The sequence below is a fragment of the Oryctolagus cuniculus genome, chromosome 6 (genome assembly GCF_051225735.1).
Source record: "Oryctolagus cuniculus isolate XC-2025 breed Fujian yellow rabbit chromosome 6, ASM5122573v1, whole genome shotgun sequence".
NCBI lineage: Eukaryota > Metazoa > Chordata > Mammalia > Lagomorpha > Leporidae > Oryctolagus > Oryctolagus cuniculus.
Genome location: NC_142872.1, coordinates 134155454 through 134172946, shown reverse-complemented (window position 1 = coordinate 134172946; position 17493 = coordinate 134155454). Strand labels below are relative to the sequence as shown.

The 17493-nt window shown below is 38.8% G+C and overlaps 1 long non-coding RNA gene across 16 annotated transcripts in view; it reads left to right on the top strand.

The window, feature by feature from the left end:
- The window catches only part of LOC103348112 (uncharacterized), a 210480-nt gene that overhangs the window by 54521 nt on the left and 138466 nt on the right, over positions 1-17493 (top strand). The window contains exon 4 of one of the 16 annotated variants that reach the window (XR_016235878.1): positions 3038-3219. The exons of 14 other annotated variants lie outside the window; for them this stretch is intronic. This is a non-coding gene — a long non-coding RNA (uncharacterized LOC103348112). Of the gene's footprint in view, positions 1-350; positions 2876-3037; positions 3220-17493 lie in introns of those variants that run through there. One more of the 16 variants, XR_016235876.1, reaches the window with a different exon arrangement.

Here is a 17493-nt window from a genome sequence, read left to right as displayed (position 1 = left end):
TCTTACAACTTTTATAAAGTATCTCTTGGAATACAATGGTTGGATCTTGTACTATTGCTGTTATTATGTTCTAGAAACCAAGATCAGTTTTTCAGTTCTATCCCTTCCCTTACATCCTAGAGAAGTAGTATGGCAAATATTCAAACACTTCCATCTGCAGGCATAAAATATTCAAACACTTCCATCTGCAGGCATAAAATCCCCCCACGGGTAGAGTTATAGACAGTGAGCGAGAGAGAAAGAGAGAAAGGTCTTCCCTCCGTGGCTTCACTCCCCAGATGGCCGCCATGGCCGGCGCTGCGCCGATCCGAAGCCAGGAGCCAGGTGCTTCTTCTTGGTCTCCCATGTAGGTGCTGGAGCCCAAGAACTTGAGCCATCCTCCACTGCCTTCCTGGGCCACAGCAGAGAGCTGGACTGGAAGAGGAGCAACCGGGACTAGAGCCTGGCGCCCATATAAGATGCCGGCACCACAGGCAGAGGGTTAACCAAGTGAGCCACGGCGCTGGCCCAATACCAGGGTCTTTTGCTTCATGTCATGTCTCTGGCCTCCACTGTATTTACACACACTGGCTTCCTAGCCATTGCTCACAGGGGGCCAAACTATTTCCCATCTCAGATCTTTATATGTCTGCCTAGAACATGTTTTCCTTCATCTCTTCTCATGACTGTCTCTTTCAGATGTGTCACCTTCTCAAACACTGATGTAATCTAGAATAGATTAATTTTCTTCGGTCTTTGTCATAACAACCTGATAGTTTCTCTTACAAAACTGTTCAAAATTTAATTTTTCTGATTGTTCAAAATTTCTTCCCCATTGAAAGATGGCTGATCATGTTTTGTTAACTATTTTATACCCAATGCCTATGGTAGTGCCTAGCACAAAGGTCACATTTAACCAATACTTACCAGTTAATACTGTGTTTGAATTTTAAGGCAATAGTTCTTTTATACACCTGTCTTGGTTCCTCATTTATACCCTAACAGCTTTAAGGAAAGAGTTAACATCTTAAACCTCTTGATCAAAGATTATAAAAATTGACCCATTAGTAAATTATTAAATGATATGACTTATGCCTTTCTTTATTTTTGCATTTTTATTTTCAAAAGTGCAGTCCTTTTGCATGCTCTTTTAAATCTGTATTTCATTACAGTGCTTGACATTTTTGGTAACCCTTAAAAATTAATTTAACTGGCAGGAAACAGCTATGTTTTACAGCTTGAATCTCAAATATTTTGGGGAACCTTTTTGAAAGGAAAAGATAACAAATACAAATTAGGTATTAGTTTTTGGAGAAGGCCTGTGAAAATGAAAGGAGTATAAAACTTATTCTTTGTTTAGCTCTGCTATGAATAGGCCTTTGTTAACGACTAACATCCTGATTGCAGCTCATTTTTGCTTGCACTTGTGTCCAGCATTTGCAAGGTGTAGCTTCTCAAATCATCTCACAGATTATCCTGTCTGACCCCAACGCAGCCCCGCCCTTTCCTCCACACTCCCGTCACTACTGTTTACTGCATGCAACTAAAGGCCAGCTGAGTGTCAGTGTGAGAACCCAGCCTCACCACAACAGCTGGTAATGTTCTGATACTAATCCCATGATGTCAGTACTTACGTTGGCATTACTCTGACTTATTAGCCTTAAAATCTATTCTTTGTCTCTTTCAAAAATTTTGCCTAAAGCCTAAAAGCCAAGTTTGCCTTTTTTTCCCCTCTCCTTTAATTGTCACTCTTCGTCGGGAATTGGCATTTATTTTGTTAGCAACAGTAACTTTTTTTCTCATCTTTTTCCCCTCACAACACTTGAATTTTTAAAGAGTAAGGGGAAGACAAATGCATAGTAGCTACTGTACTATCCATTTGACTTTCATTTCACAATTACTCTATTTCAATACTTGAAGGCAGTTTCAGTTTTACTGATGAACCAATAAAGTTAAGGGGGAAAATGGGAATATACTAAACATGTCACTGAGAATTAGAGTTTTTCAAGTAAAATGGCCTTGCAGCAGTAGAAAGGCAGCCCTGTGCCCTATTGCCTGTATTTTAGGCCATGCATTATTGGCTTTCACTGTGAGTTGGAGTTCAGTGGGTCTGGACATGATCTGCCAGCTGTGAGGCAATGTTTAGGTTAAAAGACCTGTCTCAGAGATTGGGAATGCTGAAACCCAGGCAAAGAAAATAAATGTCTGAGGGACATTAACTTATAGAGAGCATATTTATCCCATATGAATACCTTGCTTGCCTAGAAAAACACGGATATTTAACCTCTGAGGCAGCTATTGAAGCAAAGAGGAATAGGAGTGATGACAATAAAAGGGAGAAGGGAGAGGAATGATCGGGGTACCTAAAGGATTGGGAATTTTTTTGAGGAGTCCCAGGCAAGAAACCACACACTGGGTTGTTAATGTATTATACATTTAGTAAGCACCTAATATGTACCAGGTAGCATTCTCAACAATAGAAATATGGATAAGGTGGTTCCTGACTTGAAGGAACATACAATGTAATAGGAGAAAGACATACTTAAAAGTGTTCTATATTAGTGGTTTAGATGATATAATGGTCATACAAAGGAGTAAGTGAATTTTGGTTGGGAATCTGGAAGATATCACAGAAGAGAAACCCTGTACTACAAGTGGCAAACACTGTTGATTGCTTACTTTGAGCAGACCCAACACAGATTTGGGTGTGATCCCAGGAAGCACTGTCAGTCAGAACTTGAAATTCAATAAATCCATAGCAGAGTAATTTTTAAGGTTATAATTTCATATGTCCCGCAAGTGATGTTTTAAATATCCAAATGGTCTTTAGTAGAAAAAAGGTTCCCCCACCTTGGTGGACATGACTCAGAAATGTGCCATTAAAGATGAAACCAGCATTTACTCTCTGCCTCTTGTTTCATTGGTTGGGAATCTTTTTGAGGGGAGAGAGAGAGAGAGATCTTCCATCTACTGGTTCACTCCCCAATTGTCTGCAACGGCTGGATCTGCGCCGATCTGAAGCCAGGAGCCAGGAGCTTTTTCTGGGTTTCCCATGCAGATGCAGGGGCCCAAGGACTTGGGCCATCTTCTACTGCCTTCCCTTGCCACAGAGAGATGGATAAGAAGTGGAGCAGCCAGGACTCGAACCAGCACCTATAGGGGATGCCAGCACTGCAGGCGGTGGCTTTACCTGCTACACCACAGCACCAGGGAAGGCCCCATGGAAGGTTCTCAACAGAGGTAAAAGCCTCAGGTCTTTTCCTTTTTCAGATGTATTTAAAAGGCAGAAAAATACAGACAGACACACAGAGATCTGCTGTCTACTGGTTCACTAAAGCCTGAAACGGCCAGTGCTGGGCCAGGCCAAAGCCAGGAGCCGGGAGCCACAAACTTAATTGGAGTCTTCCATTTCAGTGGCAGGCGCTCAAGTATTTGCGCTATCACCATTGTCTCCCACAGGTGTGCATTAGTAGAATCATGCAATAGAGAGCGAGACTTGAACCCAGGTACTCTAAAATGGGATTCAGGCATCCCAAGGAGCATCTTCACTGAACACCCTACCTCAAAGCTCCCATTTTGATTAGCCGCTGGGGAAGAGTGCTAGGAACTGAGCCTGGAGATTGTAGATTTGACCAAGTTCTGATTCTATTATGCAGTGCAACAGAATGTCAATGAAGAATTTTAGACAAGGAACTATTGTGATCTTGATATGTTTAAAATTCATTTACATGTGGACAAAAATAGAAATTAAAAAATTGTCTCAAGCATGCATAAAACTGACAAAGACCAAAATCAGAATTATCGATATCTATATAGTTGGAAAAAGAAGATTACGATTTAGGGAGGATAAATAGAGAGCTTGCATTTATGTAATGTTTTACTTCTTTTAAAAAAACTTAAGAACATACTATCATTTAAGCTAAAAGGTGGCTATGCTGTTTGTAATATTATTTATTGTTCTTAATGTTTGAAATCAATATTTTAAAGACATGTTGTTTTGATAGCAGTTGTTAGTTGAAGTATCCGAAAGAGGCAGTCTGGGAATGTGAAGGCAAGAGGCCTTTCAGTGAGGCTCTGACACTTGAAAGCCCATGTCCCCTCCACAGAGGGCAGCTGCTACCTAGCACTGGGTAGCTGTTGCCAAGCAGGAACTCGGACCCCTTGTTGCCAGAGTGCTCAATAATCTGGATTTTTTTTTTTGGATGTGAAATGTTCTGGTTTCTAAAAAGCTGGCAACTAATTCAAATTAACTAAACAAAGCAAAATGAAACACTATGAGGATCCAAACCAAAAAAAAAAAAGGCGAATGCTAATGCACTGGATTTAGCCCACATTTACCACACTGCCACTTTTGCTGTGGGATGCTATGTCCCACAAATCTCAGGAAATTGTTGTAAATTCTTTTATTGTGGAAGACATTATTCAAATGGGGAAGGTGTAAATATTTCTGGGTTCTGCAGAAAGTGTACTAACCAGAATCCCTAGGGTCCCTGCTGGGAAGAGCTTTGGCTTTGCAGAGGGCAATTCTTAGCTTCTTGTATACTTTAAAGTCTGCAGATCCTTCACTGTGAGAATCTTGAAAAAGAAGCCAGACATTTCCATTGACTCTAAGGCTGTGTCAGCAAATGCCAGACCCAGCAGGCCCTTTCTATAGTACATTAAGGTTCCAAACAGCTGTAAAGAGTTTGTGCCAAGATCTCTACTAGTGTGACAAACACATAGCATTCTGCATGCCCCAGGAGGCCAATTAAAACTAGGAGACCACAGATGACAGTCTCTGAATACAGTCACCACACCTCTCAGGGCTGAAGGCCATGATGTATTTTTCTGTTTTCTCCTCATTAGAAATGAAGCCTTGGATTGAAGATTATTTATCTGTTGATTTTGGTTTAATTTTTAGAAGAGGTATTTTGGATGTAAATGTCATCTAAAAAGAAGCCATTTTTTTTTGCCAACCTAATCTCACATAAATGACTTCTATGCTTTCTTCCTATAGGCCACCTATTCCATTAGATAATTAAGTCAGTATATTCTTTGGACAAAAACTGTAGTTACTAAAACTTCCTTAAAAGTACTAAAAAAAATCTTATGTTAAAAAAATTTGTGAAACCCTTTATGCTAATAAATCATTTTTTTATAAGTGGTCAGACCAGAAATTCAATTTGATTGCATTTATATATATTGACATATCTCAAATATTTTTCACCTCTTCCTCAGAGTATTCTGTGTCTTTGGATCAGATTCAAATAACAATCTATTATTAGCTCCATGAGGTGGAGCAGCCAAAAGGGGATAAAATGAACAAATAATCATATGGTGTTCTCATGAATATTTGAATAACTGCCAGCAGCTACGATACCTTAGAAACAATTGGTGTGAAGGGACACTCACAATGAATTAGGAGACTTCTGCTATGCCTGTATGAAATGTAGCTGTAAGTAAAGAAAGAAGGGTATTCATTTTTAAATCCTATTTGGTACAAAATAAAATTTAAAAACATATCAAACCCAATGACAATAATACAATGGATAAAGGATTAATAACCAGAATATAGAAAGAGATCAAGAAACTCAACAACAATAAAACAAATAACCCAGTTAAGAAATGGGCAAAGGACTTAAACAGACATTTTTCAAAAGAGGAGATCCAAATGGCCAACAGACACATGAAAAAATGCTCAGGATCACTAGCTGTCAGGGAAATGCAAATCAAAACCACAGTAAGTTTTCACATCACTCCTATTAGAATGGCCCTCAGATATGTACACCATGGAATACTCTACAACAGTAAAAACAAATTCAGTCATTTGCAACAAAATGGATGAAACGGGAAAACATCATATTTAGTAAAATAAGCCAGTCCCAAAAGGAGAAATGCTGTATCTTCTCCCTGATCTGTGATAACAAATGGAGCTTTTAAAAAGCAACTTGTAGAAGTGAAATTGTCACAGCCCTTGTCTTGTTGAGGTACAGTTTTGTTTTGTTTTTCTTTTCTTTTATATTTTATTTTACTTTTCTTTTCTTTCTTTCATACTAATCATTGGACTCTTTACTTAACACAGAGTTAACCATATTTATATAAAGTTAACTGAAAATCTTAGTAAAAAACAAGAGTGAGAATTAGAAAGATAAGAGGAAGAGAGTGGGAATGAGGGTGGGGCAGGCACAGGGGGGAAATTGTTCATGATCCTTAAGTTGTAGCTGTGAAATGTATGAAGTTTGTAACTGTAAAGCAGTATAGTTTTACATACATTCCTGCAGACTTAGTTCTAAGGTTTTTAAGGTGCCATGGGACTCCCAAATCCCCTTAAGCTGGGTGGTAAAAATAGCATCTTAAGTACTATAGAGATCATATGGATAGAATTAAGTTTTAAAGTGATTATAGAGATAGGATCAAGTGTTAAAGTGATCATATAAATAGGACCAAGAATTACTATGTTCCTAAAGCTGTATGTACAAAATGCATGCAAATAAATACATTAATTTTTAAAAATCCCAATGACAAAGCTAAAAAATTATTTTTACTACTAAAAGAGACATTTTCATAGTAAAATAGTCAAAATCCTTAATTTTTATTATTTATTTATATAATGTAACCAAATTTCATGTGATTTATATACACAGATTTAAGAGCATAGTGATATTTCCCACCCTACCTTCTCTCTTGACCCATGCCCTCACCTTCCCACATACTTCCTTTCTTTCTTACTTTTTAATATTTTCAGTGACATTCTTTCATTTTATTTTATAATCATAAGCTTAACCCTTCACTAAATAAAGAATTCAACAAATAGTAAGTACCAAAATCACTATTCCTCAAGAGTGTAGACAGGTCTATAAACAATAATCAAATCTCAAAATGTCAATTTTACTCATATACATTACATTTTTATGTACTCTGTATATTAGGTACCACAAATCAGGGAAAACATATATTTGCCTTTTGAGAACTGGCTGTTTTCATTAATCATAATGGTTTCCACTGCATCCATTTCATTGAGAATGACAGTATTTCATTCATTCTTATAGCTAATATTCCATACTGTCTCTAGTCCACATTTTTTAAAAGATTTGTTTATTTATTTTAAAGCCAGAGTTACACAAAGAGAGGAGAGGCAGAGAGAGAGAGAGAGAGAGAGGTCTTCCATCTCCTGGTTCACTCCTCAATTGGCTGCAACAGCCGGACCTGTGCCAATTCGAAGCCAGGAGCCAGGAGCTTCCTCCGGATCTCCCACATGGGTGCAGGGGCCCAAGGACTTCGGCCATCTTCTACTGCTTTCCTAGGCCATAGCAGAGAGCTGGATTGGAAGAGGAGCAGCCGTGACTAGAACCAGTGCCCATATGGGGTGCCTGTGCTTCAGACTAGGGTGCTAACCCGCTGCACCACAGCACTGGCCCCTCTATTCCACATTTTCTTTATCCATTCATCAACTGGGTTGCTTCAGTGTCTTAGATATTGTGAATCGAGCTGCATTAAACATGGATTGTAGAGATAACTCTTTCATATGCTGATTTCATTTCCTTTGGGTAAGTTCCCAGGAGTGGGATAGCTGGGTCATACGGTGAATCTATTTTCATATTTCTGAAGTATCTCCACACTGTGGGGAGCAGCCCGGACTGGACTGAGTTACTGGAATTAAGACTTATTCTATGCATCTGCTCTCCCACAATATGGCGCTGGGAGAGAAATAAACAGCTTCTGCACAGCTGCCTCCAGTTCAACTAATAAACTGTAGGACTTGCTCCTGATTGGAGGAGAGCAGCGTACTCGGCGTGTGGGCAGCCGAGTTGGGATTGGCGGAGGAGGACTATAAAGGAGGAGAGAGACGGCATGCACCAGGAACATCTAAGGGGAACACCTGTGCAGCCCCCAAGAGAGCCGGCCGGCAGTGTGCCGCTCCCCTGCGGAAGTGGGGAATGTGGCCAGGGGGAACTGCCCTTCCACGGAGGTGGAAGGGTCGGTAGCCAACCCGGGAAGAACCAGCAGCAAACCCGGGGAGGGCCGAGCAGACGAAAGAACAGCGCAGGGTCCTGTGTCGTTCCTCCACGAAGAGGGGGAGCGACACCACACTATCTTCCATAATGGTTGTACTGGTTTACATTCCTACCAGCCGTGTATTGGATGACCTTTTTCCTCAATTAGTTGTCAGCATTTATTATTTTTTTAATTTTTGGATGATACTCACTCTAGCTGGGGTGAGGAAAAACCTCATTGTGGTTTATATTTGCATTACCCTGATGCCTGGTGATCCTGAGCATTTTTTTATGTGTCTGTTGCCCATTTGAATTTCCTCCTTTGAAAAATGCCTGTTCATCTCCTTTGCCCATTTCTTAACTAGATTGTTTGTTTTGTTGCTGTTGAGTTGTCTGAGCTCTTTATAGATTCTGATATTAATCCTTTTTCAGTTGCATAGTTTGAAAATATTTTTCCCTAATTCTGTCCATTGCCTCTTCACTTTACTGAGTGTTTCCTTTGCAGTTCAGAAACTTCTTACCTTGATGAAATCCCATTTTTCTATTTTTGCTTTTATTGCATGTACTTCTGGGGTCTTTTCCAGGAAGTCTTCGCCTATGCCAATGTCTTATAGATTTCCCAAAGTTTTCACCTAGTAATTTGTTGGTGTCAGGTCATAGATTTCGATCCTTGATCTACTTAGCATTGATTTTTGTATAAGGTGTAAGATAGGGGTCTTGTTTGATACTTCTACGTACAGAGATACAATTTTCCCTCTACCATTTGTTGAAAAGACTATCTTTTCTCCACAAATTGATTTTAGTTTGTCAATAATTAATTGGTTGTAGATGTGTGATTTAGTTTCTGGGGTTTCCATTTTTATTCCATTGCTCTACACGTCTGTTTGTGTGACAGTACCAGGCTGTTTTGATTATAACTACCCTGTGGAGTATGTCTTGAAATCTGGTATTGTGATGCCTCCAGCTTTGTTTTTTGTTATTTAAGATTCTCTTAGCAATTCAAGTTCTCTTTTGTTTCCTTATGAATTTTAGCATATTTTTCTAGATCTGGTAAGAATATTGTTGGTATTTTGATTGGGATCACTATGAATCTAGAAATTGCTTTGGATAGTATGGATATTTTGATATTAATTTTTCCAATCCACAAACATGGAAGATTTTTCCTTTGTGTGTCTTCTTCTATTTCTTTTTTAAAACTGTTTTGTAATTTTCATTGTAGAGATTTTTTTTATATTTATTTCTTATTTGGAAGGCAGACTTACAGAAAGAGGGACAAACAGAAAGAGAGAGATCTTCCATTGATGGCTAACTCCCCAAATGCCCTTAATAGTCCGGGATGGATTAGATGGAAGCTAGGACCAGAATCTTCATCTGGGTCTCCCAGGTGGGTACAGGGGCCAAGGACTTGGGCCATCCTCTGCTGCCTTCCCACAAACATTATCAGGGAGCTAGATCAGAAGTGCAGAGTCAGAACTTAAAGTGGCACCCATATAAGATGCTGGGACTACATGCAGTGGCACACCACAATACTGGCCCCATTATAGGGATCTTTTACATCTTTGGTTAAATTTATTCCAAGGCATATAAATATTTTTGTAACTAATGTGAATGGGACTGATCTTACAAATTCTTTCTCAGCCATGGCATTGTCTGGGTATATAAAGCCTATTGATTATTTTTTTCTATTTTTTAAGGCTATTGATTTTTGTGTGTTAATTTTAGATCCTGCAACTCTAATAAACTCTCTTTTATGAGTTACAATACTCTTTTAGTGGATTTTTTTGTTTCTCATATATATATATATATATGTATATATGTCATGTCATCTGAAAACACAGATAGTTTGAGTTCCTCCTTTCCCATTTGTATCCCTTTTATTTCTTCTTCTTGTCTAATGGCTCTGGCTAAAACATCTAGAACTATATGGAGAGTAGGCATCCTCGTTTGGTTCTGGATCTTAGTGGAAATACTTCCAACTTCTCCCCATTCAGTATGATACTGGCTGTGGGTTTGTCATATATTGCCTTCATTCTGTTAAGGAAGGTTTCTTCTATATCCAATTTGCTTAAGTTTTTTTTTTTATCATGAAAGGATGTTGTATTTTATCAAATGCTTTCTCTGCATCTATTGAGATACTCATATAGTTTTTATTCTTCAGTTTGTTAATGTGATATTATCACATTGATTGATTTGCAGATGTTGAATCATCAGTCATCCCTGTATACCAGGGATGAATGCCACTTGGGTCTGAGTCAGTGATGTTTCTGATAGTTTGTTGGATTTGATTAGCTGGTATCTTGTCGAGAATTTTTGCACTGTTGTTCATCAGAGATATTGGTCTCTAGTTCTCTTGTATCTTTTCCTGGTTTTGGAATTAAGGTGATGCTGGCCTCATAGAAGGAGTTTGGGAGGATTTGCTCCCTTTCAAGTGTTTTGAATAATTTGAGAAGAATTGGAATTTGTTCTGCTTTTAATGTTTGGAAGAATTCTTCAATGAAGCCATCTGGTCTTGGACTTTCCTTTGTAGGGAGGGTCTTTGTTATTGATTCAGTTTCCATCTTGGTTACTGGTCTATTTAGGTTTTCTGTGTTTTGTGACTCAATTTTGATGCACTGTATATGTCCATAAATCTATCATTTTCTTCTAAATTTTCCAATTTGATGGCATATACCTATTTGTAGCAATTCCTGATAATTATTTTTGTTTCTGTGGTATCCACTGTAAATCTCCTTTTTCATCTGTGATTTTATTAACTTGGCTCTTCTCTCTATAAATTTTTTTGGTTGGTGGAGCCAATGGTGTAGCAATTTTGTTTTTTTCCTCAAAAAATTTTTTCATTTCATTGTCTTTTGTATCATTTTTTTCAGGCAGTTTCTTTTATTTTCTAATTTTTATTATTTCTTTCCTCCTACCAATTTGGGGTTTAGTTTGTTATTGTTTTTCTAGGCCTTTGAAATGTAATTGATCATTTTTTTGATGCCTTTCCAATTTCTTGATGTAGATGCTAATTGCTATAACCTCACTTCTTAACGCTGCTTTTGCTGTATCCCATAAGTTTTAATATGATGTGCTGTTATCTTCATTTGTTTCCAGGAATTTTTTAATTTATTTTTGATTTCTACTGTTCACTCAGGAGCATGTCGTTCAGTCTTCCTGTCTTTGCATATTTTCTAGAGTTTCTTAAGTTGTTAATTTCCAGCTTTGTTCCCCTGTGGTCAGAAAAGATATATGGTATGATTTTGATTTTTTAAAATTTTTTCAGATTTGCTTTATTACCTACCCTGAGGTCTATCCTAGAGAAAGTTCCAGAGGCCTGTGCTGTGGTAGAGCAATTAAAGCCATTGCCTGCAGTGTTGGCAACCCATATGGGTGCCAGCTTGAGTCCCTACTCCTTTACTTTCAATCCAGCTTATTTCTTTTTTTTTTTATTTTTATTTTTTATTTTTTGACAGGCAGAGTGGACAGTGAGAGAGAGAGACAGAGAGAAAGGTCTTCCTTTGCCGTTGGTTCACCCTCCACTGGCCGCCACGGCCAGCGCGCTGCGGCCCGCGCACCGCGCTGATCCGATGGCAGGAGCCAGGAGCCAGATGCTTTTCCTGGTCTCCCATGGGGTGCAGGGCCCAAGTACTTGGGCCATCCTCCACTGCACTCCCTGGCCACAGCAGAGAGCTGGCCTGGAAGAGGGGCAACCAGGACAGAATCCGGCGCCCCGACCGGGACTAGAACCTGGTGTGCCAGCACTGCAAGGCGGAGGATTAGGCTAGTGAGCCGCGGCACCGGCCGAATCCAGCTTATTTCTAATGAGCCTGGGAAAACAGTGAAAGATTGCCCAAGAACTTAGGCACCTGCACCCACATGGGAGATGCAGAAGATGCTCTTGTCTTCAGATCAGCCCCATTCCATGTATTGCGACCATTTGGGGAGTGGACAAGCAGATGAAAGGTCTCTCTCTCTCTTAAATGTATAATCCCCCCTACCTGTGACCTGGAGGGTCACAGCAGTATATTAGGCACAATGCAGAAGCAATATAGTTTCAAAAGAAGGACAACTATAATAGAAGCTATTATACTTCTGCTGGTTTCATTCCTAACGACATCTTTTTTTGACAGTTTCTTTTACATTTTAATTGCCTTGGTTTAAACAGAAGTTTATCTGTAAAATTGTCAAAATGTCAATTCCATCAAACAAGGCAGCTGAGGTATATTAGTTAAGCATCTCATTCCTCCACTTATCTATTGTGTCACTACCCTTCCTATCCCTCAGCACTGTTTTTTTTTAACTTTTATTTAATGAATATAAATTTCCAAAGTACAGAATATTGATTACAATGGCTTCCCCCCCATAACGTCCCTCCAACCCGCAACCCTCCCCTTATCCACTCCCTCTCCCCTTCCATTCATATCAAGATTCATTTTCGATTCTCTTTATATACAGAAGATCAGTTTAGCATACATTAAGTAAAGATTTCAACAGTTTGCTCCCACACAGAAACATAAAGTGAAAAATACTGTTTGAGTACTAGTTATAGCATTAGATCTCAATGTACAGCACACTAAGGACAAAGATCCTACATGAGGAGTAAGTGCACAGTGTCTCCTGTTGTTGACTTAACAAATTGACACTCTTGTTTATGGCATCAGTAATCACCCTAGGCTCTTGTCATGAGTTGCCAAGGCTATGGAAGCCCCCTGAGTTCACTGACTCTGATCATTTTTAGACAAGGCCATGGTCAAAGTGGAAGTTCTCTCCTCCCTTCAGAGAAAGGTACCTCCTTCTTTGATGACCCATTCTTTCCACTGGGATCTCACTCGTGGAGATCTTTCATTTAGGTTTTTTTTTCCCCCAGAGTGTCTTGGCTTTCCATGCCTGAAATACTCTCATGGGCATTTCAGCCGGATCCACATGCCTTAAGGGCTGATTATGAGGCCAGAGTGCTGTTAGGACATTTGCCATTCTATGGGTCTGCTGTGTATCTCACTTCACATGTTGGATCATTCTCTCTCTTTTTTACTCTATCAGCTAGTATTTGCAGACACTATTCTTGTTTATGTGATCCCTTTGGTTCTTAGCCCTATCATTACGATCAATTGTGAACAGAAATTGATCACTGGGACTAGTGAGATGGCATTGGTACATGCCACCTCGATGGGATTGAATTCGAATCCCCTGTTATGTTTCTAACTCTACTGTTTGAGGTAAGTCAGCTTGAGCATGTCCTGAAATGCACATCTCTTCCCTCTCTTATTCCCACTCTTATATTTAACAGCAATCACTTTTCAGTTAAGTTTCAGCACTTAAGAGTTGTGTATTGATTACAGTATTCAACCAAAAGTATTAAGTAGAACAAACAAAAAAAATACTAAGAGGGATAACATATTAAGCTGCTCATCAACAGTCAGGGTGAGGGCTGATCAAGTCACCATTTCTCATAGTGTTCATTTCACTTTAACAGGTTTCCTTTTTGGTGCTCAGTTGTCACCTATCAAGGAGAACAAGTGGTATTTGTCCCTTTGGGATTGGCTTATTTCACTCAACATAATGTTTTCCAAATTCCTAACAGGGATCACTTTTCAGTTAAAATTTAAACACCTAAGAATAATTGTGTGTTAATTACAGAGTTCAACCAATGGTACTAGAACAAAAAAAAAATACTAAAATGGATAAAGTATTACATTGTACACAAACTGTGACGACAAGAGCTGATCAAGTCACTGTTTCTCATAGTGTCCATTTCACTTCAACAAGTTTCCCCTTTGGTGCTCAGTTAGTTGTCGCCAATCAGGGAGAACATATGATATTTGTCCCTTTGGGACTGGCTTATTTCACTCAGCATGATGGTTTCCAAATTACTCCATCTTGTTGCAAATGACTAGGTTTCGTTGTTTTTGACTGCTTTATAGTATTCTATAGAGTACATGTCCCATAATTTCTTTATCCAGTCTACTGTTGATGGGCATTTGGGTTGGTTCCAGGTCTTAGCTATTATGAACTGAGCTGCAATAAACATTAAGGTGCAGACTGCTTTTGTTTGCCAATTTAATTTCCTCTGGGTAAATTCCAAGGAGTGGGATGGCTGGGTTGTATGGTAGGGTTATATTCAGTTTTCTAAGGAATCTCCAGACTGACTTCCATAGTGGCTTGACCAGTTTGCATTCCCACCAACAGTGGGTTAGTGTCCCTTTTTCCCCACATCCTCTCCAGCATCTATTGTTGGCAGATTTCTGAATGTGAGCCATTCTAACTGGGGTGAGGTGGAACCTCATTGTGGTTTTGATTTGCATTTCCCTGATTGCTAGTGATCTTGAACATTTTTTCATGTGTCTGTTGGCCATTTGGATTTCCTCTTGTGAAAAATGTCTATTGAGGTCCTTGGCCCATCTCTTAAGTGGGTTGTTTGTTTTGATGTTTTGGAGTTTCTTGATTTCTTTGTAGATTGTGGTTATCAACCCTTTATCAGTTGAATAGTTTGCAAATATATTTTCCCATTCTTTCGGTTGTCTCTTCACTTTCCTGACTGTTTCTTTTGCAGTACAGAAACTTCTCAATTTGATGCAATCCCAAATGTTAATTTTACTTTGACTGCCTGTGCTTCTGGGGTGTTTTCCAAGAAGTCATTGCCGGTACCTATATCTTGCAGGGTTTTTCCAATGCTCTCTAATAATTTGATGGTGTCAGGTTGTAGATTTAAGTCTTTAATCCACGTTGAGTGGATTTTTGTGTAAGGTGAAAGGTAAGGTTCATGATTCTGAATGTGGAAATCCAATTTTCCCAGCACCATTTATTGAATAGACTGTCCTTACTCCAGGGATAGGTTTTGGACCCTTGATCAAATATGAGTTGGCTGTAGATGTTTGGATTGATTTCTGGTGTTTCAATTCTGTTCCATTGGTCTATCCATCTGTTTCTGTACCAGTACCATGCTGTTTTGATTGCAACTGCCCTGTAGTATGTCCTGAAATCTGGTATTGTGATGCCTCCAGCTTTGTTTTTGTTGTACAAGATTGCTTTAGCTATTCGAGGTCTCCTGTGTCTCCATATAAATTTCAGCATCATTTTTTCTAGATCTGAGAAGAAAGTTTTTGGTATCTTGATTGGTATTGCATTGAATCTATAAATTGCTTTTGGGAGAATGGACATTTTGATGATATTGATTATTCCAATCCATGAGCATGGAAAATTTTTCCATTTCTTGGTATCCTCTTCTATTTCTTTCTTTAAGGTTTTGTAATTTGCATCATAGAGATCTTTAACGTCCTTGGTCAAGTTTATTCCAAGGTATTTGATTGTTTTTGTAGCTATTGTGAATGGGATTGATCTTAGAAGTTCTTCCTCAGTCATGGCATTGTCTGTGTATACAAATGCTGTTGATTTTTGTGCATTGATTTTATACCCTGCTACTTTGCCAAAATCTTCTATGAGTTCCAATAGTCTCTTAGTAGAGTTCTTTGGGTCCCCTAAATAAAGAATCATATCATCTGCAAAGAGGGATAGTTTGAGTTCTTCCTTCCCAATTTGTATCCCTTTAATTTCTTTTTCTTGCCTAATAGCTCTGGCTAGAACCTCCAGAACTATATTGAATAGCAGTGGTGAGAGTGGGCATCCCTGTCTGGTACCAGATCTCAGTGGAAATGATTCCAACTTTTCCCCATTCAATAGGATGTTGGCTGTGGGTTTTTCATAGATTGCTTTGATTGTATTGAGGAATGTTCCTTCCAAACCCAGTTTGCTTAGAGTTTTCATCATGAACGGGTGTTGTATTTTATCAAATGCTTTCTCGGCATCTATTGAGATAATCATATGGTTTTTCTTCTGCAGTCTGTTAATGTGGCGTATCACATTGATTGTCTTGCGCACATTAAACCATCCCTGCATACCAGGGATAAATCCCACTTGGTCTGGGTGGATGATCTTTCTGATGTGTTGTTGCATTCTATTGGCGAGAATTTTATTGAGGATTTTTGCATCTATGTTCATCAGGGATATTGGTCTGTAATTCTCTTTCAGTGCTGCATCTTTTTCCGGCTTAGGAATTAAGGTGATGCTGGCTTCATAGAAAGAATTTGGGAGGATTCCCTCTTCTTCGATTGTTCTGAATAGTTTGAGAAGAATTGGAGTTAGTTCTTCTTTAAATGTCTGGTAGAATTCAGCAGTGAATCCATCTGGTCCTGGGCTTTTCTTTGTTGGGTGGGCCTTTATTACTGATTCAATTTCTGTCTCAGTTATGGGTCTGTTTAGGTTTTCTGTGTCTTCGTGGTTCAATTTAGGTAGGTTGTATGTGTCCAGGAATCTATCCATTTCTGATAGGTTTCCCTGTTTGATGGCATACAAGTCCTTGTAGTAATTTCTGATGATTCTTTTTATTTCTGTGGTGTCTGTTGTTACATTTCCTTTTTCATCTCTGATTTTATTGATTTGGGTCTTTTCTCTTCTTTTTTTAGTTAGTTGGGCCAATGGGGTGTCAATTTTGTTTATTTTTTCAAAAAAACAGCTCCTCATTTTGCTGATCTTTTGTAATGTATTTTTGGATTCAATTCTGTTGTTTTCTTCTCTGATTGTAAATATTTCTCTTCTTCTACTAGATTTGGGTCTGGTTTGCTGCAGTTTTTCTAGATCCTTGAGATGTGTTGAAAGCTCATCTATTTGGTGCCTTTCTAATTTCTTGATGTAGGCACCTATTGCTATAAACTTTCCTCTTAACTCTGCTTTTGCCGTATCCCATAAGTTTTGGTATGTTGTGCTGTTATCCTCATTTACTTCCAGAAAATTTTTGATTTCTCTTTTGATTACTTCTTTGACCCAGTGTTCATTCAGGAGCATGTTGTTCAATCTCCATGTGTTTGCGTATGCTCTAGGGATTCCTGAGTTGCTAATTTCCAACTTCATTCCTTTATGGTCTGAGAAGCTGCATGGTATGATTCTAATTCTTTTGAATTTGCTGAGACTTGCTTTATGGCCTAGTATGTGGTCAATCCTAGAGAAGGTTCCATGCACTGCTGAGAAGAATGTAAAATCTTTAGCTGTAGGATTGAAAGTTCTGTATATATCTGTTAGATCCATTTGGGCTATAGTGTCGTTTAAATCTACTCTATCCTTGTTGATCTTCTGTCCTGTTGATCTGTCTATTTCTGAGAGTGGAGTATTGAAGTCCCCCAGTACTATTGTATTGGGGTCTAAGTTTCCCTTTAATTCCCTTAACAAATCTTTTAGATAAACCGGTGCCCTGTAGTTAGGTGCATATACATTGTTCATTGTTATATCTTCTTGTTGTATTGATCCCTTAATCATGATATAGTGTCCCTCTTTGTCTCTCTTAACAGTTTTTGCGGTAAAGTTTATGTTGTCCGATATTAAGATGGCTACGCCCGCTCTTTTTTCATTTCTGTTGGCATGGTATATCTTTTTCCAGCCTTTCACTTTCAGTCTGTATGGATCTATGTTGGACAGATGTGTTTCTTGTAAGCAGCAAATAGAAGGGTTTTGTTCCTTAACCCAATCAGCCAATCTGTGTCTTTTAACTGGACAGTTCAGGCCATTAACGTTC